The sequence below is a fragment of the Lissotriton vulgaris genome, chromosome 5 (assembly GCF_964263255.1).
Source record: "Lissotriton vulgaris chromosome 5, aLisVul1.2, whole genome shotgun sequence".
Taxonomy (NCBI): domain Eukaryota; kingdom Metazoa; phylum Chordata; class Amphibia; order Caudata; family Salamandridae; genus Lissotriton; species Lissotriton vulgaris.
In genome coordinates, this window is record NC_141693.1 from 1,518,028,413 (window position 1) to 1,518,054,805 (window position 26,393).

Sequence of the window (26,393 nt, forward strand, 5' to 3'; positions counted from 1 at the left end):
ATAGTTAGACTGCACTTCTACAGCACAACGCCGCTAGAGTCTGGCGCATGGTGGTAATACCGCAATTTGTGCCAGCAGTGAATTCACACGCATATGGCTGATGCTGTATAGTAAAGTTCACTTGCGAGCAGCGGGCTTGGCTTTGTTGTAAAAATGCGCTGTTACGTGCACGCATTTAGAAGCTGAGGAGTGTAGCAGAAAGTGTCCTCCATCATTCCTCCGTTACTGTGGCCTCCATTTTGCAAGTGCGAACCATGCAACTCGCTGATTATGCCTCAGGGCACAGGTACCAGTCTATGTAGAGCACTCCAGTGGGGGGTATAGTCCTCCGATGTTCTGGGGGAGCAATTGTAGGCACAATTCACCACATGTATCGTGGTCCACACATGCTCTGAGCTGTCGCAGTCTCAGGGCGCCGCCATCTTGCGCGCATCGGACCGCGCCAACCGCCAATCTTACAAAGTCGAGTTACTGGCACCAGCAGCGGGTTGCAGGTCATCCATTGTAGTCATCTTGTGGACTGGCTGTTCCTATTCGCATAAAAGTTAGCAGAATTCCATTTGGACACCGCAATGAGAGTTTTAATGCCAGTAATTGTGCCTGGCCGGCAGAGCCAACTCACGAGGCATACATCCAGCAATGCGCCCTCTAGCGCCCCCAGGCCCACTAGTAGCATTTGGTTTACAGGCCCTGGGTATATGGTATACCGCTTTCCTAGGGACTCATAAGTGAACCAAATATACCAATCATGGATAAACCAATTGTCATCACATTTTAGTTAAGAGCACATTCACTTTAGCACTGGTCAGCACTGGTAAAGTGCTCAGAGTTCTAAAGCCAGCAAAAGCGAAGTCAAAAACAAGAAGTCAGAAAGCAAAAAGTAAGGGGAAACCATGCCAAAAGATGCCAGGTCTAAGAGCTGTCCTTCCCACACTCAACATAAACACCCTGAGGTCATTGTGTAGGGAGAGCATTTTTTTCTTAGGAAATACTGCCTCTAAGGAGGCTCTAGAGAAAGCTCTTGAAGCTTGGGAGGAATCAATGAGGGCCCAGCTTCATCTGGAAGAGGAGATCACCCCCACCGACAGTGGGGAAAAAGGGAATGTGGCAGAATTTGATGAGCTGGAGGGGGGTGACAATGAGAGTGGAGTCCCCAAAATTCAATCAAGAGCCAACTGTCTGGGAAGGAAGGAAGTTCCTCACCAGTGAGGAGACCACAGAACCTGTCAGCCTACCTCAGTCTTCTGAAGACCCAGGAGAGGTAGTTGGCCTCCAAGGAGAAGAAACTAACCGTAGAAGAGAGCAGGGCCAAGTTGGGGATGAAGCCCCAAGAGAATGGTTGCAACAGAGAAGCAGATGTAATCATAGGCGGGGTCTATGATCCCAGGTTGTAAAAGGGTATAATCCCTGAAAACACTGAGAATGACATAGAAAAGTGGCTAGCATCTTATGATAGAGCTAGGAATGAGGAGGGTGACTGTGCAACACTGGGGGCCCTTGTTATGGCAACTGATACGTACATTAGGGAGAGATCGATTGCTTACACTTGAGGATGAGGCGGCAGTCTTATACTCACATGAAGGAGGTACTCATTGAGCTATTTGATTTTACCCCTGAGCAGTATAGACAAAAGTTTTGGAGGATATATTAGGGAGCAACACAGACATGGATGGACTTTATGGATGCCTCTGTGAAGTCACTGGAGGGCTAGATTAAAGGTAACAAGGTAGATACCTATGAGGGCCTATATAAGTTAGTGGGGAAATAACACATACAAACTGTACCTCAGAAAAATTACACACGCATCTGGTAGACTCTACGCTGTCTATCCTTAGAGAGCTGGGAAAGCTAGCTGATGAGTGGGTACCCACTAGGGTGCCCAAGAAATCACAAGGTGTAGAACACAAAAAGGTAGGACAGGCCCCAGCTTTGGGGGAATGGTGGTGACAAGTTTAAAAAGACTCAGAAACCTAAAGAGGATCTAAAAGTTGCCCACAGTAAGGATCCCAGGGCCACATACCAATTCCAAAAGGGGAGGGGCATCAGGGAAATAATTTTGACCCATCAAAGGCTAGGGTGTGCTATAATTGTAGACAGCCAAGGAACAAGAAATGAGATCCTGCATTTACAAATAAACCACCCACTGGTGTTAGTTCCAAGGGAATTGCCTGTGTATGGATTGGGGTGGAAGTTAGCCCTGGGGGCTGCTGAGGTTACATTGAAGGCCAAAAGACTTTTCCTGGGTGATGAGGAAATTGAACCTTTTACCCACTGGCCTAATATGATAGTAAAGTACAGTCAGTGGCCAAGAATAAGTGGGGTGGAAATTCAGGCCTTGGGAGATACAGGTTTCAGCATAACCATGGTTATGGCCAAGGTGTTTTCCCCAAGCCGCATCTTACCAGATGAAGTGCATGAGATTGTAAACGCTGTCAATGCAACACAGTCATATCCCATAGTTGTGGTCAGCTTTGAGTAGGGAGGGGTTACTGGCTTTAAGACCATAGCTGCTTCCCTTGCGATCCCAGTGGAGTGTTTATTGGGCAATGACCTTGAAACTTCTGCTGCGGCAGAGGTGGAAAGAAGGACTCGTGTAGTCATGCTGTGTCTCTCTGAGTGTAGTTTGTCTCTACCATAGCACAGAAAGCCTTAAAAGAAAGTTAAGGGACTGTGGATCCTGACCAAGTCCATAGCACCAAGAGGAGAGAGAGGAAGCCTGAGAAGGCCTCTTCCAAAAGTCCCCAGAAGCAGCCAAACCTCCAGAGGGTAGGCCTGGTCTCTGAGGAGAAGGAAACTGCCCTAAAAAACTGGCCTGACCTGACAGAACTTCAAGGAGTATGGTGCCCCTCCAGAGAGGACATGAGCAAGGAACAAAAGTCTTTTCCCACTCTTGAAGGTCTGAGGCAGTTGGATGTCAGGCAGGAGGAAGGAGATGTCAGTGGGACCCATTAGGTACACAAGGAGTACGGAATCATTTACAGTGAGGCAAGGGACCCCACACCAAGAGTAACCAGGAGATTGATGGTCCCTTAACTTGGCAGAGAGTTGCTCCTTAACCTAACCCATGGCATCCCCTTAGATGGACATCTGTTGCAGACCAAAACCTGTTACATGTTGGTCAAGTACTTTTATTGGCCTCAGATGTCATAAAAGGTAAAGGAGTTGCGTGTCTCCTGTGTTACTTGTCAGGCCAGTGGCAAGACAGGTACCTTGCCAAAGGATCCCACCATACTAGTTCCAGTGGTGGGGACTCCTTTGAGAGGGTGCGGATTGCTATAGTTTGTCTCCTAGACCTACCTACTGCCTTTGGGCATGGTTCATGCTGGTGGTAGTAGACCATGTCACTAGATATCCAGAAGCCATTCCCTAGGATAGTCACTGCTCCTGCAGTAGATAGAGCTCTACCTGGTATTTTTGTCAGAGTGTGTTTTCCTCACGGGGTTATTTCAGATAGAGACACAAACTTTATGTCTGCCTTTCTGAAAGCAATGTTGGATGATTGTGGAGCAACTTCTAAGTTCACCATACCATCCACAAGGTAATGGCCCTTTTGAATGATTTAATGAGACCATGAAAGGCATGATATTGGGTTTACCTGATGTTCTTCTCCCATGCCTGTTGTTTGTCTTTAGGGAGGTTTCCCAGATAGGAGTAGGATTTAGCCCTTTTCAATTTCTCCTTGTACACCCTGTCAGGGGTCCCTTAAGTTTGGTCAGAGACTGTGAGAAGTTGGCCTGGTATATGCTGTTCACTAATTAAAGTGGGCAGCATGCACCAGTCCAAACGACCCTTATTAATGATTATGTCAAAGACAACCTTTAAAGAAAGCTATCCTAGAGGTAGCTGTGGAGAGCAGTCTACAGGCTAAGTCTCTAAGGAATGTAAAGCAGCTTCTTTTTACCAGATTACAACCTCCTAAATAACCAAATGGTAGGAGAAACACACAAGAGATATATAAAATATATATATTTATTACTAAACACTCTCTTCTAACCTCTATACGAGATTAGAGCACAAGGCACACAATATTTAATCACTAGAATGACAGTAAAATGAGTAAATAGCACAATGCACAGCAAGCTCCAGGGGGAGACCGAACCGTACACTAAGAAAGTGGTATAACAACAACGAATTGGCTAGACACAGTGCCTAGAGCACGTAGAATCGCTGGGACCCCAAGGAACCACTTAAAGTAGTGACACAGGGGACCCACAGAGGACGGGTGCAGTGTGAGAACACAGACGCGAGCTCCGTCCAACTCTATGGGAAAGTCGCAGTTGGAAAATTACAGTTAAAGGACACTTCAGAGAGGACTTCAAGCAAACCCTTTAGAACATAGAAGGTTCTAAGGCCAGCACCCTTGTGAGTACTGAAGTACCTGTGTTACCTATCCTAGGGGATCCGGGTGCATAGTGGTCAATTGGTGACGGAAACCTTTCTCGTTTTCAATGGCGTGACTCAAAGAAGTGCTGCATCCGGGAAGATGAAAAGTGTTTGGTGGAATACAAGCCTGGATCTGAGGTGAGAAGAACCTGAAAGCAGAGAGGACAGAGTCTGGGTCACTTCAGGATGACCAGGGGCTCAGTGGACGAATGCCCACCTTTGTGGGGTGCTTCAGGTGAGATGACGGGAGGCTTGACTCTGCAGCCACGGAGACCAGGAGATGTTGATGATGACCAAAGTCCAGAGGTGAGCTGTCCCACAAAGGTTGAGTGTTGAGGGGTCAGTGTCCGGATTGAACACTAACAAGCCTTGGCAAAGGCAACCTACACGGGCTGAGGAAACCAGTCACAGTGAGAACCAGCAAGGTCCCGGAGACTCTCCAAGCTATGAGGACTCAGGTTTCTCATTGCGAGTGGTTGCGTATGCTCATGACCGCTCGCGATGTGAAACAACCAGTCCGCGTTGAGAAAGCTGCTGCTCGAGTACAAATCTACTCGAGCGACAGAAAACGACCACTTGCACTGTGCAAGATGCCGTTTGCAATGATTGCACAGTGCTGACAAGCATCCGGCACTGTGCAATCAGTGCGAACAGCATTTCCCTACTGCACTAAGCAGTTTGCGTAGCTACGCGTAGCGTGCGTCTTGAAAAATGCACTTTGTGTAGCTATGCCTAGCGCTGCTACGCAAACTATGCCCAGGGTTAGCAGAATCACAAAATGCCAGCCCACGGAACACTTGTGGAGTGTAGGCCAGAAATCTTAAGTGAATTACTGGGGTCAGGGCTACACATAGCCCAAAGCACAGCCTCAGGGATTGCCAAAAAGCAAATGCTGCTGCAAAAGTACACGGTGCACAGGGGTTCAGGTTGCACCGTCCCCACGAGAGATACTGGTCTCAGAATTGCTAAGAGGGCAGATTGACCTCAGTGACGCTCAGGAACCCACCTCCTGTGTTGCAGAAATCTTCGGAGCCCTCAGGAGCTTGGGAGATGCAAACAGGTCAGATGTGTTAAAGGTGCCTGCCTTGCAGGGGAGTAACTCATTTACTCCAAGGGAGATGCTTCAGTCATCCAGCGTAGTGTAGATCATCAAGTACTTGGTTTTTGCTTGCAGAGTTTAGTCCAGGTAAAATCTAAAGTCCTGTAGTCAGGGTTCCTACTTTATACCCAAGGAAGGCGTTGGACAAACTCTGGGGACCCTCCTAGGGCAGAGACAGGGCAGAGGGGTGGTTACACCCATGTTTTTTGTCCAGTTTTGCACCATAGCAGGAGCAAGTGGCTCCTGGAACAGGCTTGACCTGGACTATGCACAGGGACCCCAAATGTGCCCCCCGTGAAGACTTTCAGGCAGTCTCAGAGTGCACCCACCCAGGCCCAATACACTAAAGCTTGTCTGGAAGGTGGTCACACCTCCCTGTGACAGGAAACCTATTGTCCAACCTTCCCCTGCTGAAGCGCAGCTCAGCAGCAGGAGGGCAGACTCATGTCTGTGGCTGGCAGCATCCATTTTGTGCTGCCCAGGTCGAGAAAGCTGGTACTGGGTAGACCAGGTCCCCGTAGTAGTGGTTCTACAAGGGAGGAATCATACCTCCCACACAAGTTACTATTGTGGAGGTATGATTCCAAGGTGTTTGACACCAAACATGACAGGTTTCTAAGCAGCCGTTTTAAAGTTAGCATTTACCGCAAGGTAATAATGCACTTAAGAATATATGGTTTGTCTGCATCACAGACAACCCCGGGGAATAGATTCCAAAGGCTGCAGAGGGGCTCTGCTCATGCAGGGGCACCCTCTCACCCAAAACCTAGCACCCTGCCTTCAGGATCGAAAAGGCCTGCCATAGGGGTGACTGATAGGTTTATATGTGCAGTGATTTAGAATAGATATAGGTGACCTGTATCTAAGTAAGGGGTGCATGCACCACCTTACACAGGCTGCAGTAGCAGGCCTATAGTGTCTGTTTGAATGGCCTCTCAGGGGTGGCATAATTCATGCTGCAGACCTTGGGAGGCCTCTGGGGTATATATACCCAGGGTACATGGTGTGCCATATACTAGGGACTGATAAGGGTACCCCATTATCCAATCTGGAGTGTGCCTAAAGTACATGCAATCAATTTGGAGGAGAAAGAAGCTTGACTGGGGTCCTAGATAGCTGGATCCCAGTCAATCTAAGTCGAAAACAGTGATACATCAGCAAAAAGTGGGGGTAACTATAAGAAACAGATCATACTCTCCTACAGAGACCTCTCCAGGAACCCAAACAGGACATCCTAGAATATGTACTAGGTCTTCACTCAAGGATGAAAAAGGCAAACAGCCAGGAGCCTGTGAAGCACTGGTAGAGCCAAACTGCTTTCCTGGTGGAATACCAGGCTGGGCAATTGGTTTGAGTGTTGGAGCTTGTAGCACTCAGAGCACTCCAAGACAAATAGACTGGGCCTTACCCTATCTTGGAAAAGAAGGGAGAAGTCCTATACTTGGTGGACGTTGGTACCCCAGGACATCCTCATGGGGTGATTCTTGTAAAAAGCCTCAAATTACATCATGAGGGAGCTGACATTACAATGCTCTTGGTGACAGATAGTGGAGAAGAGGAAGATGGTAAACCTCTCCCAGACCCGATTTCAGCTAATGTCAAAGATGATTCAACTGAGGGAGTAGTTCTATCTACCACTCTGAGTAGTCAGCAGCAGAGAGACTGTTACAACTTGCTTGGCCAGTTTGCTGACATGTTTTCCTTGACCCCAGGTTTGATAACATGATGCGGAGACAAGTGACAGTTTACCTGCCAAAAGTAAAAGTTACAGATTGTCAGACCAGGTCAAGCCTAGAGTTAAAGCAGAGGTTGCAAAAATGATAAAGTTGGGAGTGATTGAGTCCTCTAGTAGTTCTTGGGTCAGCCCAGTGGTTCTGGTGCCCAAACTCAATCCAAAAGGAGGAAAACCTGAGTTAGTATTCTGTGTGGACTACAGAGGCCTAAATATAGTAACTATGACTGATGTTCACCCCATCCACAGAGCTGATGAACTCATTGATAGGCTGAGCATCTTTGATCTGACTTCAGGTTATTGGCAGATAGCCCTCACACCTGGAACAAAGGAGAGGTCTGCCTTTTAATCTATATTGGTTTGAAAAATGCACCTGCCGCCTTCTAGTAGTTGGTAAATATAAAGTGTTTTCAGGCCTGGAAATCTTTCGTGCAGTATATCTGGATGATACAGCCACCAGGAAGCATCGCCTGTTCCACCTCAAGGCAGTGCTTCAAGCCCTTCAACAGGTAGGGCTGACTATAAAGGCAAGTAAGTGCCAGATAGGGCAAGAGTTTTTAGTGTACTTGGGCTACCAAGTAGGTGGAGGTCATGTACAACCTCTCGAACCCCAAATCCAGACAATTCTGGCCTGGGCAGCTCCAAAGACTCACACTTATGTTTATTTTTATGTTTTTTTAATTTGTATGGCGCACGAATACCCGAAGGTGTCTCGGCGCCTAAGATTTACCAGAGGACATAGTGTACAGAAGGAGGTCATTGGTCGAAAAGCCAGGTCTTCAATTGCCTGCGGAAGATGATAAGTGTGGGACTGGTCTTGATAGAGAGAGGGAGAGTATTCCAGAGTCTCGCCGTGGCCACATGAAAGCGTCTGTCTCCCGAAGAGACTGTCCTGGAGCGAGAAACTGGAAGGAGAAAAGTCAGGGACGAGCGAAGGGGTCTGATGGGGCTGTAAGTTACAAAAGCTTTTCTTAAGTAGTTGGTCTTAAGTTGTGCAATGCCTTATAGGCAATGCAAAGCGCCTTAAATTTAATGCGGCATGTGACACGCAGCCAGTGCAATTGCCGGATTCCCGCAGCAATTGAGTGACACTTGGGAGTGGAAAGTAGGACCCTGACTGCAGCATTTTGGATGGACTGTAATTTATTTAGAACCTGCTCTTGAGCGTTAAGCAGGAGAGAGTTACAGTAATCCAATTTGGAAAAAACCAAGGTGGACATGAGAGTTTGTCCTGCATCTATTGGTAGATATGGAAGCAGCTTTTTAATTTTTCTTAGAACCAGAAAGGAGGAGGAGACCACTGTATTAACATGATGATGGAATGTTAATTTGTCATCAAATATGACTCCAAGGTTTCTAACCTTGGTAACTGGTTCTGGAGGGGGGCCCAAGTCATGTGGCCACCAGTTGTTAGACCATCCCGGGGAGAGGTTGCCAAAGATCATGACCTCGGTCTTATCCGAGTTTAACTTTAGGCAGTTCCTCGACATCCAGTGGCTGATGGCTCGCATGCCGTCCTGGAATCTCGAGGCGACCGCTGCCCCATCCTTGTGAACGGCCAGCACCAGTTGGGTGTCGTCCCCATAGGAGGTTAAACTCAAGCCATGAGATTTTATGACCCTCGCCAAGTCCGACACATAGATGTTAAATAGTGTCAGACTTAGCGATGATCCCTGAGGTACTCCACAAGGCACTGTGAAAGTAGGTGAGTAGAATGTGGCCAGTTTCACAGATTGTGAGCGGTTGGCAAGGAATGAGGCCAAAAGATCCTTAGCTAGATGGTTGACCCCCAAGGCGGAGACATAGTCGATCAAGATGGAATGATCGACCGTGTCAAATGCCGCAGAGAGGTCCAGCAATATGAGGACCGCCGCTCCACCTTGGTCTAGTATTGTCCTGATTTCATCTGCTGCTTTTATTAATGCAGATTCGGTACCGTGACCCTGCCTGAACCCAAACTGGGTGTCATCCAGTAGGTGATGTTGGTTGACATATTCCGAGAGCTGATGATTCATAAGGGATTCAAAGATCTTGGCCGGGAAAGGGAGGCAAGCTATAGGTCTGTAGTTTGCTAGCTGCAAGGGATCCAGAGAAGGTTTTTTTAATAGAGGCTTAATCACTGCTTTTTTCCAGATCTCCGGATAAACTCCTGTATGAAACATGGAATTGCAGATGTCTTTGAGAGGTCTTAAGGCAGAGTCTTTATTAGGCCTGATTGTGTACTATAGAAGATTTGTAAAAGGTTATGATACCATAGTGGTACCTTTAACAGAGCTAACCACCAACAAACAGCTAAGGGAAGTCATCTGGGCTGACATATCAAAAGGCCTTTAACACCCTTAAGGAAGATGTGTGCGCTCAGTACCTGTCCTTGAATCACATGACTTTAGTAAAGAGTTTGTTGTCCAAACTGATGCTGCCGAACATGGGATTGGGGCAGTACTGTCACAGCTGAATGACCAGGGGCAAGATCAACTAGTTGCCTTTATCAGTAAGTGACTCCTCCCCAGAGAGCAGCATTGGAGTGCATTTGAGAGAGAAGCCTTTGCTGTGGTTTGGTCCCTGAGGAACCTAAGACCCTATTTCTTTGGGACTCACTTCATCACTTCACAGTTGAAACTGACCACATGCCTCTCAGATGGTTGATGCAGATGAAAGGAGAGAACCCCAAACTGTTGAGGTGGTCCATTTCTCTACAGGGTATGGACTTTACTGAGTAACAAAGACCTGGGACTGACCATGCCGATGCAGATGGCCTTTCGAGGTGCTTCCACTTAGATGATGTGAATCACCAGGATAAGGGTTCGGTTATTTATCACTTTTATTCTGGAGCGGACCATGTTAGGAAATCCCTCTTTTTCATGTTCACCTTCACAATTTTGGACTGATGCTGCTGTTGTTTTTACTCTGAGAGTGCACTGAGGCCTCCTATCTAGAACTCAGTTGCAGTGTTTGTTTAAGGAAGACAACTCAGCGGTTTCCAGTTTCTTCTTTAATTATTATCGTAATACCACCAACACAGCCTGCCAGTGTGCTCTCAATCTCCAACTGACTCCATGAAACATTCTCCTAAGAGACGAATAACGTTCCAAGCATAAGCTGTGCAGGTGCACTTAAAGAGGCATGTAAAGGACCACAGCACATCCCTCTTACAAAGGAAAGAAAACAACAGCAATGAAAACAATGGCACATTGATTTAACAATAACAACAATTGAATTTAAAGGTAATAAAAAAAATAGACGTAACAGGATAACAGGGTTATTTATTTAATAACAAAGTCTCTTAAGCGAATAGGAACTTTCCTATCCCTCTTAGTAGGATACCTGGTTTTCCCACTACCAATTGCCTCCTCCTGGTACCCTCATTAGAACCACTCGATTCTCTAGAGATGTTATCAGGATATCTCACCAATCTGGATATGCTGCACTTACAACCAGTATGAACCATCACTACATTCTTTTTAATATATGTAATGGTGAAGGGACTCATGAATTTAGTCACACCTTTCTTCTCCCACCTCAGTTTCCTTACCAACACTAGGTCTCCACATTCCATGTATTCACTCTCACTGAATTCTTTTCATCATACCTTTGCTTATATATATTTCCTCTGGTAAGTGGTCCCTCTATCATGAAACTCCCCTTCCCTCACACTAAGGATCTCAACGATGGGCAACCACACAGGATTTAGTTTAGAAGTAGCAGTTCTGCATCTTAAGAACTCAAAAGGTGATTCTGTGTCACACTATAGGGAGTGGTGCAGTGTGCCCAACACATTTCTCTCAATAGCACCTTAAGTGGTACTGTTGTCTCTGCCGTAGTTGTACGCAGGTTTAACCATTCTGTTCATGCGTTTAAGACCATTTGCTTGAGTTGGATAAAAAGCTGTTCTCTGATACATTATGCCAAACTGATTAAGGAATTCACACATCTCCCGTGAGACAACCTGCACACCGTTGTCTGTGACCAAATATTCAGGAACTCCCTCACTTGCAAATTCATCCTTAAGAAACTCCAACACAGTCTTAGTGCAAACTGCACTCACACATCTGGGTGACACCCACTTGGATGTGTAATCTACCAGCAGCACCACAAATTGTTTAGCTGATGGTAGTATCTCAAATGGAACCATGATATCTAGACCTAATTTTGTCCATGGCTTGTCAAGCACAACCATCCGGGACAAAGGAACCTTACTTGTTTTATGTGACTGTTCATTGGAAGCCGACAAACAACACTCCTTTACAACTTGTTCCACTTGATGGTCCCTGGCAGGCTATCAGTATTTTTCCCGAACTCGGGCTTTAGTTAAGCACCTGCCCAAATGTCCCTCATGACCAAGATTAATCGCAATGGGTCTCAAATTTGTTAGAGGAACCTCCCTTTCCCCTCTCATAAGATTATCTTTGCATATATTAAGTTTATCTCTCACTGACCAGAAGTATTTTAATTCAGAATTAAGCTCTTTTTAATTAGTCCAACCTTTCACAACATAGGTTTTTATAGTAGTAAGCCATTCATCCTCCACAGTACTATTTATACACTCCTCTCTTGAAATGGCAGATTCCCTCACCCAACTCACACAATCAGACACATCCACATACTTCTCTTCCACTCCATCTTTAAGTCTCAGAGTCGCCCTCTCATTTTGACAACATGAGAACACTTAAACTAGAGGCTTATGATCTGTCATCACCAAAAAGGGAATTCCCCACAAGTAAAATTTGAAATGTTTAATTGCCCTTTCTATTGCTAGTACCTCTCTTTCCATACATTGTTGTAGGGATTCTGCACATACACAGAACTATGCGTAGGTTTATGGGACCTCAGGGTATAGGGACTGTGCCTTCCTACCACCTTATTGCCCACGAGCCCATAACCGACTAGCTATAGTGTCTCACTCGCTCGCCTACACACTCAAGGAGAAGCAAATGATTAGGCACCCTAGAACACAAAACACCCGGATCATTCAGGAATCGTGGTAACAAGACACACCTTTTCGTTCACACTCTTGTACCTGTCCACAATAAGATCTGACTGAGACAAGAATATCATTTAAAATATTTATTTTAACTAACATGCTCTAACATGCAGTATACGTGCCACAACAAGCAGACAAATGCATAACACGAATATAGTTAGCATTGCAGCTAGTCCATACATTATGAAGGGAGATGTTATCATATAAAGACAATGGAGAAAGGACTATAGAGCCTAACCTCCCTTCCCTTGGTAAGAAGAAGTATTATTATATAATAGAAGATCTCTAAGCTTTGTCTGCAGACCCCATACCTTAGACTATAGATGGTATTTCTACATCGTAGGTGCTTGTTGCTCTTCTCCCTCGAAAGGTCCCTCTCCAAGTGTGTGTCACCTAAACCTGTATACCCATAATATCAAAGTACGAGTCTCCAGCAGCAGCTGCATTAGTATGTTTTGTTTAGGTGTCAGGGCCTGACCAGAACAGAATAACAAGGAGCATTGTTTATCCACCTTGCTCACAATGTTCAGACTAAACTCCAGGAACAGGCAGAGAATGAACACAGCAGACAGTTCTCATGTGAAAGGCATAAACAGAGACTTGCAAAAATAAAGCCATGTAGTAATGTGTGCAAAAGCTGCATCATGGATGCAGGGCTCATGCTAACTTAGTGACGTCGCCAATGTCCCCATCGGCCACATAACAACATGAGTAATGCTTCTCAACATTCTTAGGGGGACCAGGACGAAACGCCACCACCTTTTTCCTCTCCTCCCTCTACATGAGAGAGAACTACTCCCAAACCCTTCAAACTGGCATTCGTAGTGAGAATGGTTTTCTTTCTGGTGTCAAAGTGCCCTAAGGTAGGCATTTTACTTATGGCCACTTTAATTGTGTGAAATGCTGCCTAACACTCCTGCATCCATGTGAAATAGACCCCCTTCTTTAGTAAAGCTCTAATGGGCTCCACCATGCTGGCAAACCATTTAACAAACTTAGAATTCAATTCTGCAAGTCCTAAAAAGGACCTCAACTGTTCTTTGTCTACAGGAACAGGGGCAGCTACAATACTAATCTCTAACTTTGATTTGGGCTGAATACCTTCATCAAATATAACATGACCAAAATAGGAAACCGATGTCACTTCAATCTTGCACTTTTCTTTTTTTCCAGTAAGGCCTTTCTCTTTTAGCCTCATCAAAACCATATATAGGGATATCATCTTCAAAAAAAAAAATATTAGCTATCTCCCCCAAAACCAAATTAATTATCCTTTGGAAACAGGCTGCAGCGAAAGCCAATCCGGATGGCATCCAAACAAATCGATAGGCCTCCAATGGTATCACAAAAGAAGTTAGATGTCTAGAGTCCTAGGCATGTAGTAGCACTTGATGGTATGCTGAGGAGAGATCAAGGACAGAAAAAAACTCTGCTACCTTCAACATGGTGAGAGATTCTGAAATGGTTGGGAGTGGCTAGCGAACCTTTCTAATTTCTCTTTGAGGGGTTTGAGCATCAAGTAAGGAACTTTGTGTACCTTCTGCACACTTGGTTTAACATTACTTTTCAATACAATACGGTGTTCAACCCCTTTTATTAAATCTAACTTTTCCTTAAATACACCAGGTAATTCTTCAAAAAACATTTTACCATCACCACACTCAAGCAACATTACCTGGCCCTTGGCATTTAGATTAAGCATAATTCACATATCTCTTTGGTGTCTCCAATCCAGCAAGTTGTCTCCTCTTTTTGCTGTGTACACTTTGTCTATTGTTTCTCTACCTTTGAATTCAATTTTATTCACCACAACCCAAGAACATCAATGCGTGAGCCACCATAGCTGATAGGGTTGAAGTCTGGGGGAAGCAACACTTCCTCAGGAAACTAATTTTCCCACAGTTTATTACCAATCATAAATGGTGAACCAGAATCCGTCAATACAACAAACGTTTGTCCATCAATCTCAAATGTACACTTGAGCATAATCACTACATCTGCATCCACACTTCCCTCTTCACCTTTTACATTCTATACCATAGTACACAATCCCTCTGTGACAATGTCAACACTCTCTACTATACACACCTCCTTTGAGGCTTTACACACCTTGGCATAGTGCCCTTTGACACCACATTTGCGACATGTTAAATGCCTAGCATTACAATTAGAACTATTGGCCATATAAGTGAAACTCCCACATCTAAAGCATTTGTGTTTGCTGTTGTCAGGAAAAGTTTTAGACTTGGGTTTCACTGAGACTTTGCAAACACTGTCCACTTTCTGTTGTTTCTCCCTCTCTATCAACTCATATATGCTACTCTGTACAGGTTTCCTGTCAGTAATCAGTTCCATGTTAGGTGTGAGAATATGACTTCTCATCTCCTTCATCCAACCAGATGCATTTCCAACTCCTTCTATGATGCTTCTTTGAGAGAGGAATTCTTGGCCGCGGGGCCCGACTGGCCATACCGGGCATCGGGCATTTCCCGGGTAGGCTGGAGGCCTGTTTTCACTTAAGGGGGCCGATTTTCACTTTTCGAAGCCGCTCTCACTGCAGGCCAGCAGTACAGTGTAAGAAAATACAAGCCTTAGGGCAGCCGAACGGAGCTGCCTGAGGTGGACTAAGCAGGGAGAGGACTAGCCTGACAAAATTTGCCTGGGCTGCTTTTGGCTCTCAGTCCAGCCCTGCTTGGCTTACAGTTTTCCTGTACCCTATTTCTATTGGTACATCTTACTAGTTGGTCCCAAATCAGGGAATCTGTTAACTCACCAAATTCACAGGTGCATGCTAACACCTTCAAAGATGCAATGGGGAGAGGAGTTGGCCAAACGGCTAGGGCGGTCGACCTCGAATCTGGGGAAACCGGTTCAAATCTCGGCAATGATGCTGAACATCCTGTGATTCTGGGAAAATCACTTAATCTCCCCATGCCTAACAAAAATGAATGTGTTCTCATGTAACACAACTGGTGCTATGTAAAGTGCTCTGATATCCGAAACTGGATCAAATTTGCGCTATATAAAACTCTGTTAAAAAAAAATGTAGTTACCTACGCTCTCATTTGATTCTTGTGCTCTCATGAAAAATGTGTGCCTTTCTAATATCAAAGTAATAAGGTTGAAGCATTTGAAGAGACATATCAAATGCATCAGCAGGTTCACCAGTACCATCACCAATAGGTGATTTGTCTAAGCTCTCATAAATGTTGCGGCCCTCAATACCAAGATTGTGCAAGAGAATTGCCGGCTTCCTGTGTGATGAAAACCTCTCTCCACCAATAGCCACAATACATGATTCAATTAATTGCGTCCGAGGTAACGCTGATTCACCCTTTTCAGACAGAAAAGCTGGTGGTTGTGCCATATTAAATGCTGACAATGCACTACACAAACCCTAATACAATATTATTACTGAGAATGGTTGAAAATGTCAAAAGTCACACAGGAAAAATATGTGGAATATCTTGATGATATTACATAGGTGAATTCAGTTCTGTAACAAATTAGTACCTCATGAGGGAATAAACGGGACACACCTGTAATGTGAGGAACAGTATTGAATACTGACAAAAGCAGTCACACAGGTTGCTGTCACTTAATCCCTTCCTTGTAGTTCAATTATCAATTATGTAGCTTACCCGGTACAGCAGCTGCAGGGTGCTGTCTCTCAGTTCCCCTTCTTGCAGCTCAATAAATCAATGCAGCACCTACTACAACTGAATCCAGATTGCTGCAGATGCCACTTGCACATAATGAAGTGTAGGTTTCTTTGTGCGCTTGTTTGCTTCCAAGGTGATTTACTATACAATGGCGTCTATGTGTCGTGATGTAATGGCAAGTGCTTTGTGCACATTGCTGTCATCGATAGCCGCACCGCAGTTCGTCACTGATCAGCAATAATGCGTGATTCCGGTTGCCAAGGAGGTCCTAATGCTCTTGGTGAAGGTGCCTCGCTCAGGGCTGAGTGTACTCAGGCTATGCACACTCGCAAGCCCGGTGCGTAAATAGAGAGGCGTTCAAGCCAGATCGCTGTAAGCCGGATTCCTCTCTTCTTTTTTTATGAATATGAATATATTCATATAGAAATCACGGATCACTGAAATAATATCGAGGGACAAAATATCGACTTGCAAAAATATCGTGGACAAAATATCGACAGTCAAAATATCGAGTTTGTATCTACAAACAGGTAAGTACAAAAATATCGAGTACAAAATATCGTTTACAATAATATAGTTGTAAAAAATATCGACTTTATTAAAAACAGTGTTAAATTAAATTAATATTAAAATTTAATTACTAAAATATACTTAAAAATACTTACATTAACTTATAATAATTAAATAATAAATGAAAATAATAAAAATAATTTTTTACAATCTTATTTGTTAAAACATATATATATAGTAACATACTATAATTAAATAAGATACTATTATATTACCGTACGATACCAGAAGTGTAAAAAATACTATTCCCACTCCAAAGAGTGCAAGCGTAGGGAAAGCGTTGGATAGCGTAGGGGTTAAAATTACTATTCCCACTCCAGTAGGTGCAACAGTAGGGAAAACTGACCCTAAACCCTAAAAATACCCCTTTACCCAAAAACCCAAAACTGACCCTGAACCCTAAAAATACCCCTTTACCCAAAAACTGAAAACTGACCCTGAACCCTAAAAATACCCCTTTACCCAAAAACTGAAAACTGACCCTGAACCCTAAAAATACCCCTTTACCCAAAAACTGAAAACTGACCCTGAACCCAAAAAATACTCCTTTACCCAAAATTAATTAATATTATTTAAATACCAATTAATTATTAATTAACAATAACAATAAAGTAAATATATTAGCACATTAGCTGTAATTAATTTAATTTAATAATTAATATTTTTTCCCAATTAATTAATTAACAATAACTAAAAATTATATATATAAATAAATTACTCTAATTAATGTAATTAACTAATTAATATTATTTAATTACCAATTAATTACTAATTAAAAATATGTACAAAATTATATTAATTAATTAACTAATTAATATTAATTAATCACCAATTAATTATTAATTAAAAACATTTACAAACATATATTAATTAATTAATTATTATTAAATTACTCCCCACCCTTATCCCCTATTAACCCAACATCCCGCTCCTAAACATTAACTACAATTTATATTACTATTAATAAAAAAAAAAAATTTAACCTTTTTTCTACATATTATCGACATTTTTTACTTTGACTATTTATATATATTTTGTCGAAATTTTTGTACTCGATATTTTTTTATCATTATTTTAATCGATATTCTGACCAACGATATTTTTGTTATCGATATTTTATTATTGTCGATATTTTTAACTCGATATTTTGTCCATTCGATATTTTGGAGTCGCTATTTTGTCTGTGCACCAGAAATCACTGCAGGCAGGTCAAAAATAAAATAATGTTATCCTGAGAGTAGATGATGGCCGAGCATTGTGACTTTAGGCAAATCAGTTCAGATTAGAATCAAACGTCTACAGTGGAATTGGTGGTGCAGCCAGCTGGTCCCCAATTCCGCTTCGCTCGTCGCCAGTGTTGAAGGAAGACAATTTGCCGGTTTTCCAGTTTCTTCTTTATCTCTTATTGTAACACCACCAACATACAGCCTGCCTGTGTGCTCTCAATCTCCAACTGACTCCATGGAACATTCTCCTTGGAGACCAATAACACTGACTTACTTACAAGTCCCTAGTAGATGGTACCCAAGGTACCCAGGGCGTGTAAGACAGAGTGGTCACCCAGGGCTGCAGCACTGTTTGTGCCACCATGCATGTGACAGAGACAAAATGGATTCCAGCCTGCTACTGCAGACTGACGGGGCAGTGTTTTCCGTTGCTAGTTCGACTTGGCCATTACACCTAATTGCAAAGCCACCACTTCTCTTAAGGATATATGCAAGCCTCCCCTAAGAAAGGCTAATGGAGCCCTATCGTAGGGATCTGTAGATTGCTGATTCAGACATATGATTTTCAATATGTCTTAGCAGCAAAACTTCCAAGTTGTTGTTTTGCCGTGGAAAGTTTATCAGCCCCATTGGTTAACACAGAGTTACCGACTGGCATTCCAGCCTGGCTAACTGACGAATGGGACTACCTAACAAGGTTGAGTAAGGTATCTAATTAATTGTGGCATTAAATTTGACCTGATGCCCAGGTCAGATTTAAAGTCATTATTAAAGAGTTAAGCAACTTTTAGAAAGTTGTCGCTCTGCACTCTAGCTAATCCAATGGCCTCACAAAGGCCCTGACACACCGATGGATTTCTGACTGCCTGGGGAGACATGGGAACAACTTCCGGGCCCAGGAAGAAAGGTAGTCTCCGCAGAGAGAGATGTCACCTCCTCTCCCAGGGTGGTCATACAGGATGTTATTCCCAAAGGCGAGCTTCAAAGGAGAAGCAGCCTTTGAGGATCCAACTGTGGCAACAACCCTGATCGGGATGCCTTTTGTTTCTTCAGACAATTAGGAGACAGCCAAGGAAGAGAAACCTATGCCGAAATGGTTTCCCAGTGGGTGTGTAGCCCACTGGTAGCCACACCCCCTGGGTGGACTTCCCTGCTCCTGATGACCAAGGAAGAGTTGTGCCATTTTGGAAGGGACGTGAATGGGGCACTATATGATAGCTAGATGCCAAACATCACAGGAAACTGTTCACGAGGCAGGAGGGACCCAGTGCCCAATTGGCTAGTGACCACATGTTCCCCTTGTTGCTCTTTCCTGGGATAAATATGGCACCCCTGGCACCCATCCCCCCAGTTCACACAGGAGAAGTAGAAAGGACTGAAAAAGGACTGACCTGCTGCCCAAGAAAGGGTGCACCATTGAGAGGACTGCACCTGCTGCACTTTTGGGCTAGTGAGATTGGGACTGTTCCTGGGATTTTAACACGTTTCTCAATCTGTCATTGCAACACAATAAGTACCTTTCTAGGAAAAATGTATCTGGTAAATTAGCAATGTTGTGTTTAGTTTCTTGCAACTGATTATTAGATGTAAGAGTTCTGGATATTACAGGTAGAGTATTTACCCTGGGCGAGGCTAACTTTCACATTTCCAGGAGAACAAAATGTAGTTCCAGGATTGTTTCTTATCCAGGGTTTGAGGAAGTTCCAAAGTTATGTGTAGTCAGATGCTTAAAAGGCTTATGATTCAGAAAAGGGGGTGGTGATGGACAGAGTATCTGAATTAAGCAGAACACTCATACCCAGTTAACAGATCAGGGCTTGATCCATCACCGTTTTTTAGCTCACTGCACCATCCCAGCTCAGAACCTGGCTACATGCAAATTAGTATGTCCCTGGCCCAGTGCATCATGGGAATAGGGCAGACCAAACTACCAAGCCAATTCTTATACTGGAAAGGAAACAAGCTTCCGGGGACCGGTTTCTGGCATTACAGCCGTCTTCGGCCCGGCTTGCTTGAATCCCGATGGTGCAGTGAGCAAGGGAGTCCCGTACATGAGTTACAGGATAGTCTGACCTTTTCAGGGAATGAGGCGTCCAAGCAAGAATGAGCCAAATATGGATGGAACTCGCAATTTGGGAGGCATCTGTCGCACGTAGAAAGAGGAGCATGCACAGTGTTAATGGACTATACTAGAATTACTGTAACTGATTGGTTATGCTGTGTTTCTAATTTTCGTTAGGGTTATTGGGAATTACAGTTTTGTTTTAATAAGGGTGCTGTGATTATTAAAATGAAGAAAGATGAGCATAATCCTCACCTCTGTGTACTTAATAGGATTGAAACGTTATGTTACAGCAGCTGGGAAATTTTTTATTCTCCTAAATAGATTCCAGTATTTAAAAAAAATGCAATGCAAGTGTAAGTAAAACCCATCTTCAGGGGTAACTGAAACCAAAACGAAGAAAAATCTATTCTAAAGGCAGAACAGTGAGAACCGAAACACCACACAGCATGAACCAATGTGCGTGTTTCCTTTACGGTTTTATCATTTCCTTTCATTCGATTTCATAATTTCCTTTAATTCGATTAGCCTCGTTTTTTTGCATAAATGCGGTTTGTTTTGAAATCACATCAATGCAACATGCGATCTAATGCACAGCTTGTTTGAGCGCACTTTAGCAGTATTTTCACAGACATGGGTGCATGTAGTTTTCAATCACTCACTTTGGTTCACGACGTTTGGTGTGTTGGTTTCCACCGCTCTGCTTTACTGAATTGATTTTTTGTTTTGGTTTCAGTTATGCCTAACGAAAGATGTTGCTTAATCTAAGGGGCAGATTTATGTTAACTGGCGCATCCCCAGGGATGCGCCAGTTAACATGCGCCACAGTGCGCCACAGCTCCGCCAGCCATGGTGCGCCGCATTTATAATGCGGCGCACCATGGTGCAAAAACGGCACAGATGCGTGACGCATCTGTGCCGGAAATGTGGCGCATTGCTGGAGTTGCGTCGCAAGCGCGACGCAGCTCCAGCAAGGCTCGGGGGTGCCCCATTTTAACAATGCTGCGTCAAGACCTACGCCTGCTTCAAGCAGGCGCAGGCTTTTGACGCAGCATTGGCTTAAAAGTGACTGAGTGAAATCTCATAGATTTCACTCAGCCACTTTTGCGAGGCGCACCTGCCCCGGAACGCCCACCCTGCTCCGGAACGCCCACAAGCGGCGCAGGGCTTTACAACGTGACGCATCTGCCTAGATGCGTCACGTTGTAAATCGTTCGGAGGGATGCGCCACGTTTACGCCGCCTTGCGTGACGCAACTGCAGCGTAAACGTGGCGCAAGGGCCTCATAAATCTGCCCCTAAATGTGTTAGGTTTCTTTTATACTGGAATCTATTGAAGAGAATGAACACTTCACAGGGAATGTATGTTAATAAAGGAATGATAGTCCCTATCTTGGAGACTATTGTATGGCTTTGAATGAATGCAATATTCACGGATTAAAAATAACAAGAAATGGAGCAAAATGAGTGGTCCATCTAGTTTATTTTCTGTGAAATTGATTGAGCCCACAAGCCTATTTAATGTGTGCATTGTGGGACTGGCCAGATGGCTTGCTGACAGCAATTTCATACTATAAGTGGGACCAGGCACGACATTTGTTTTAACTGCAAGTAATAATGTCCAGAATGACGGGCATAAAAGAGTCGACGGCTCTAGTATTGATTGACTTTGAGAAAAAACAGTGATAGCCTTTGTTGATAAGATGTTTGCTATAATACTTCAAGAATACACATATACCCCCTTCCTGGGTGCTTGCTCAATCTACAATAATGTGCTGTCCCCATCCTGTCGGTTGCCACCTGTATGTATTCGGCCTGGGCCCACAGGGGGAAATAAGCAGGCCAGGAACTTAGTAGAGGATCACTGGGGAGACCACACACTTCACAAGGAGAGAGGGACGCACTTTTTCCCGAAAAGAGTGGAGTCTTAAATTACAGCTGATGCAAAAAACAGACATCCTCACTAGATTGGGTTTAAGTCGCTTGTCACCAAAAGATACCCTCAGTTCCTTTGAAGGCATCGAAGTGCCTCATGCCAGAGCTAAACAAGAGCAAAAAAAGTCAAAAGCCAACACAAATAAGAAACACAATATGCTCTAATTTCTCTCTTAGTTGCAGGAGTGGGACATAGCAAGGAAATCCGCTGCAGTGAGCACGCAATCCACAATATCAGAAACAAGCCAATCCACTGTAACGATGAGTCAAGCCACAGTATCAGAAACAAGCCAACCCACTGTAGAGATGAGTCAACCCACAATATCAGAAACAAGCCAATCCACTGTAGCAAGGATGCAATCCACAATGTCAGAAACAAGCCAATCCACTGTATCAAGGATACAATCCACAATATCAGAAGCAAGCCAACCCACTGTAGCGATGAGTCAAGCCACAGTATCAGAAACAAGCCAATCCATTGTAGCAAGGATGCAATCCACAATATCAGAAGCAAGCCAACCCACTGTAGCGATGAGTCAAGCCACAGTATCAGAAACAAGCCAATCCATTGTAGCAAGGATGCAATCCACAATATCAGAAGCAAGCCAACCCACTGTAGCGATGAGTCAAGCCACAGTATCAGAAACAAGCCAATCCACTGTAGCAAGGATGCAATCCACATTATCAGAAACAAGCCAATCCACTGTAGCAAGGATGCAATCCACAATATCAGAAGCAAGCCAATCCACTGTAGCAAGGATGCAATCCACAATATCAGTAACAAGCCAACCCACTGTAGCGATGAGTCAAGCCACAATATCAGAAACAAACCAACCCACTGTAGCGATGAGTCAAGCCACAAAATCAGAAACAAGCCAATCCACTGTAGCAAGGATGCAACCCACAATATCAGTAACAAGCCAATCCCCTGCAGCGAGCATGCAATCCACATTATCAGAAACAAGCCAATCCACTGTAGCTAGGATGCAAGCCACAATATCAGAAACAAGCCAACCCATTGTGGTGATGAGTCAAGCCACAATATCAGAAACAAGTCAATCCACTGTAGCAAGGAAGCACTCCACAATATCAAAAACAAGTCAACCCACTGTAGAGATGAGTCAACCCACAATATCAGAAACAAGCCAATCCACTGTAGCAAGGATGCATTCCACAATTTCAGAAATAAGGCAATCCATTGTAGTGAGGATGCAATCCACAATATCAGAACAATAGAATGCATTGTAGCAATGAATCTAACCACAATACTAGAAAAAGGTTTTGAAATAAAGTGTGCTAACTCTATTGGAACCACAATGATAAGGGCACTGGTACCCAAAGGGGCTCCAAAGTTAACAATTTAGAGCTGCCAAATGCACCTTGTCCTACAAACGGATGCCAGTGAATTCTGACTCAAAAACAAAAGCTCTGGGTGAGGTGATGACAAATCTTTTTGGAAATTTGTAATGTTGTTTTTATCCCACGCTGTATCCGAGCTCCAAGAGGCACTGGCACTAGAGAGTCTTTAACTAAAGTCTGAACAGGTAGGGTTTGAGGTGCTTAAGAAGGGAACTTAGGGAGCAAATGTAGAGAGATGAAAAGAGCTTTCCCTGAATTTGGCTGTGATTTTTGCAGAAGATCTATCACTGGGCCTGACACATTTGGATCTAGGGATGTCTAACAGAACATAAGCTGATGAATAAAGATGCATAGTAGGCTGATATATTGATAGATTAAAGAGAACAGGATCTAGATGAAGAATGGGACCATTTGATAAAAAGGCATAGTAACACAGAGTGTCTTGAAGAGTCGTTTCCATTGGGGTCCTGAGGATGGATAGTAAATGGTGGGAGATAGAGCAATGTTTCTTCAAGCCTTGTATTCAACAGGTTCTGAGTAATTTGAAGGAATATTTAGATAAACTCAGAAAAAGAGATTGCAATACTTGAGGTGAGGCAAACTTGGACAACTGTCTTATGAACGTGTAATGGAAGATATGGAAGATTTTTATTTAGGACTTTGAGAAAAATACAAATAGGGTGACATTTAGAAATGTGATTTGGAAAGGAATATTTAGAGTGAAAGATCACCTCTAGCTTGCAGGTGGCAGGAACTGGAGTGGGTATTGGACAGTAGGCTATTAATTGGTGTTCCATGCCAAAGGCAAGCCAAAGATGGGAACCTCCATCTTAGAGGGATTCAGGAACAAACTCTGGCATTCATCCAGCAAGCATTTGCTGACAGACAAGCTCTGGATTGTGACGGACGGGATATATGTTCTCTATCAGGCCTCAGGGTGAGTTGAGTGTTGTTAACAGAAGAGAAGAGGGTTAATCCAGATAAGCGAATCAGGGAGACCAAAGGAACAACATAGAGATAAAATAAAGTAAGACTTATAAATGAGCCCTGCGGAATACAGTGAATAATAGATTTGAAATCATATTCTAAAGGAGGGAGTGTGAGTGCCTCAGTCCGTTCGGAGAGAAAGGAAGAAAATTATCCTAAGACATGGCTGCCCACCCCTGCCTCGGCTAAATGAGACAGAAGTGTGGGGTTGGAGACTGCGTTTAAAGGCAGAAGAAAGGTCAAGCAAGATGGAAACAGCATAGCTGCCGAAATCATGATGGCCATGGACGTGGTTAAGCACAATAACTAAGGGCCAGATGTAGGTGGGCAAATACCAGTCGGTTAAATTTCACAGTTACCGACCGGTATTTAGCCATGTGGGATGTAGGGAAGGAGTCGGTAATAAGGAATCGGTAAGTACCGATTCCTTAATACCGATTCCTTATTGTCCTTGTATTTAAGGAATCGGTAACACTTAAAACATTGCATCTCAGCCTTAAGGAATCGCTATTTACCACCAACTTGAAGTTGGTGGTAAGTAGCGATTTCCTTTCAAAAAGCACTTTTTTGCTTTTTGAAATGTGCCATGTGGCACACATCCATGCCCTAAGGGCATAGTAACACAGAGGGCATGGATGTGTGCCACATGGCACCCTTGAAATACCTCCTGGTATTACCGATTTGATAATACCGAATCTGTAATACCGAATATCTTCACATTCATTCCTATGGGCCTCCAAGCCCATATGAATGAATGAGTAGGTACTAGTTATTACTGAATCTCAATTACAGATTCAGTAATAACGAATATTATGAATTCGGTATTTTTTACCGAATTCTTACCTACATCTGAAATACCGATTTCTAAATACTGAATCGTTAAAATTCGGTATTTAGTAATCAGTATTTCCCTATTACCTACATCGGGCCCCAAGTTTCTGTACCACAAGAGGGGTGAAAGCCAGATCGATGATTATCTAGGCATTGGTGTATTCCCAGGTATTTGGAGAACTGAGAGTTACGTAGAATTCACTGTTCTTGGTAGAGGCTGGGAGAAGAGAAACAAGGTGATGCTTAGATACAATGCTACAATCAGAGGAAGGTTTATTTAAAAGATGAACATCGAAGGCTTTTTTCCATGACTTGGAAACCAAAGGAAAGAGACTGATTGCATATGGTTAGAAGATGAGGAAAGGAGCATAAGAAGGACACCGCATTTAAAAATGTTGATCAGGCATCGATCTAGCAGAGACCCGGAGCAGAGATTTGACCTTATTCAGAACAATTCAACCAAAGGCAGGGTGAAGAAAGTGAATGTATTCTCTGCTAAGGCTGGAGAGACTGACCAAGGGTGAGTAGAGTTAAAGGAAGAGGGACCAAAAGATTCAACAGTTTGTAGAACACTATGGATCGTATTAGGAAAAAGTAGGATAGACTGGTACTGAGTGATTGGGAGGAAATACCAGAGGGCTTACCAGCATCAGGATATGACAAACTGTTTTAGATGCTGTAAACCTCTTGTTTTATTAGTTGCTTGCTCAATACGATTGCAATAATATGCGATCCGGGAGTGCGAATATTTTTTTGTATTTTAAAAGGATATATGAGGGCAATTGTGTCACTGCTGAGAGGAGTTGAAACTCACTTGGCTTCCACCTGTTTACAATTGTGTTTAGCAGCACCAAAAGCAGGTGAGTAGCAGGGAGTCACGTGTCGGTGATATCCAGATGTTAATGTGGTGTAGGAGGTCTCACGGTCAGTTGAAAGGTTTGAGGTGCTGCAAGAGAGGGAACCAGCTACTCGCTCTATAAACACTGTAGACAAAATTTGACCTAATTTTATGAAGGAAAGGGAAGAGGTGACCAGCACGAGGGCTCGAAAAAGGAGAGCAAAACAACTACAGAACAGCCAGTCCAAGGAAACTCAGAGGAGTGTCAGTTGTGTATCAGTTCGGGAGTGACAAATATGAGTTTGATAGTGTGACCCTCTACATAGGCAGGGCGCTAACATGTTGAGAAACGTTAGAACTTTTAACTAGCTGTATGGCTACATGTCCAGATGAATCATCAACGTCAAAGATAATAACGGCCAGAAGCACAAAATGATTACAATGAAGACCTAAAAGAGATTTAAAAAAATTGAGTAGGTTATAGGCAAACATGTTGGTATGAGAACAAGGATGATAAACCAGCATGGTTTTAATATTTGATTTGGGGTTGACAATAATATTGATCTCAAGAAGCTCTGCTTCAGAAAAGATGGCCAATGGGAATTGCAGGATGTTACACAAGGTTTTAAAGATGGCTGCAATCCCGCCACCCGTAGTGAGCAGCCAATCATGACGGAGATGTTGTACCCTGAGAAGATAGTGACTGTATCATATGGTCCAGAGTCCTCT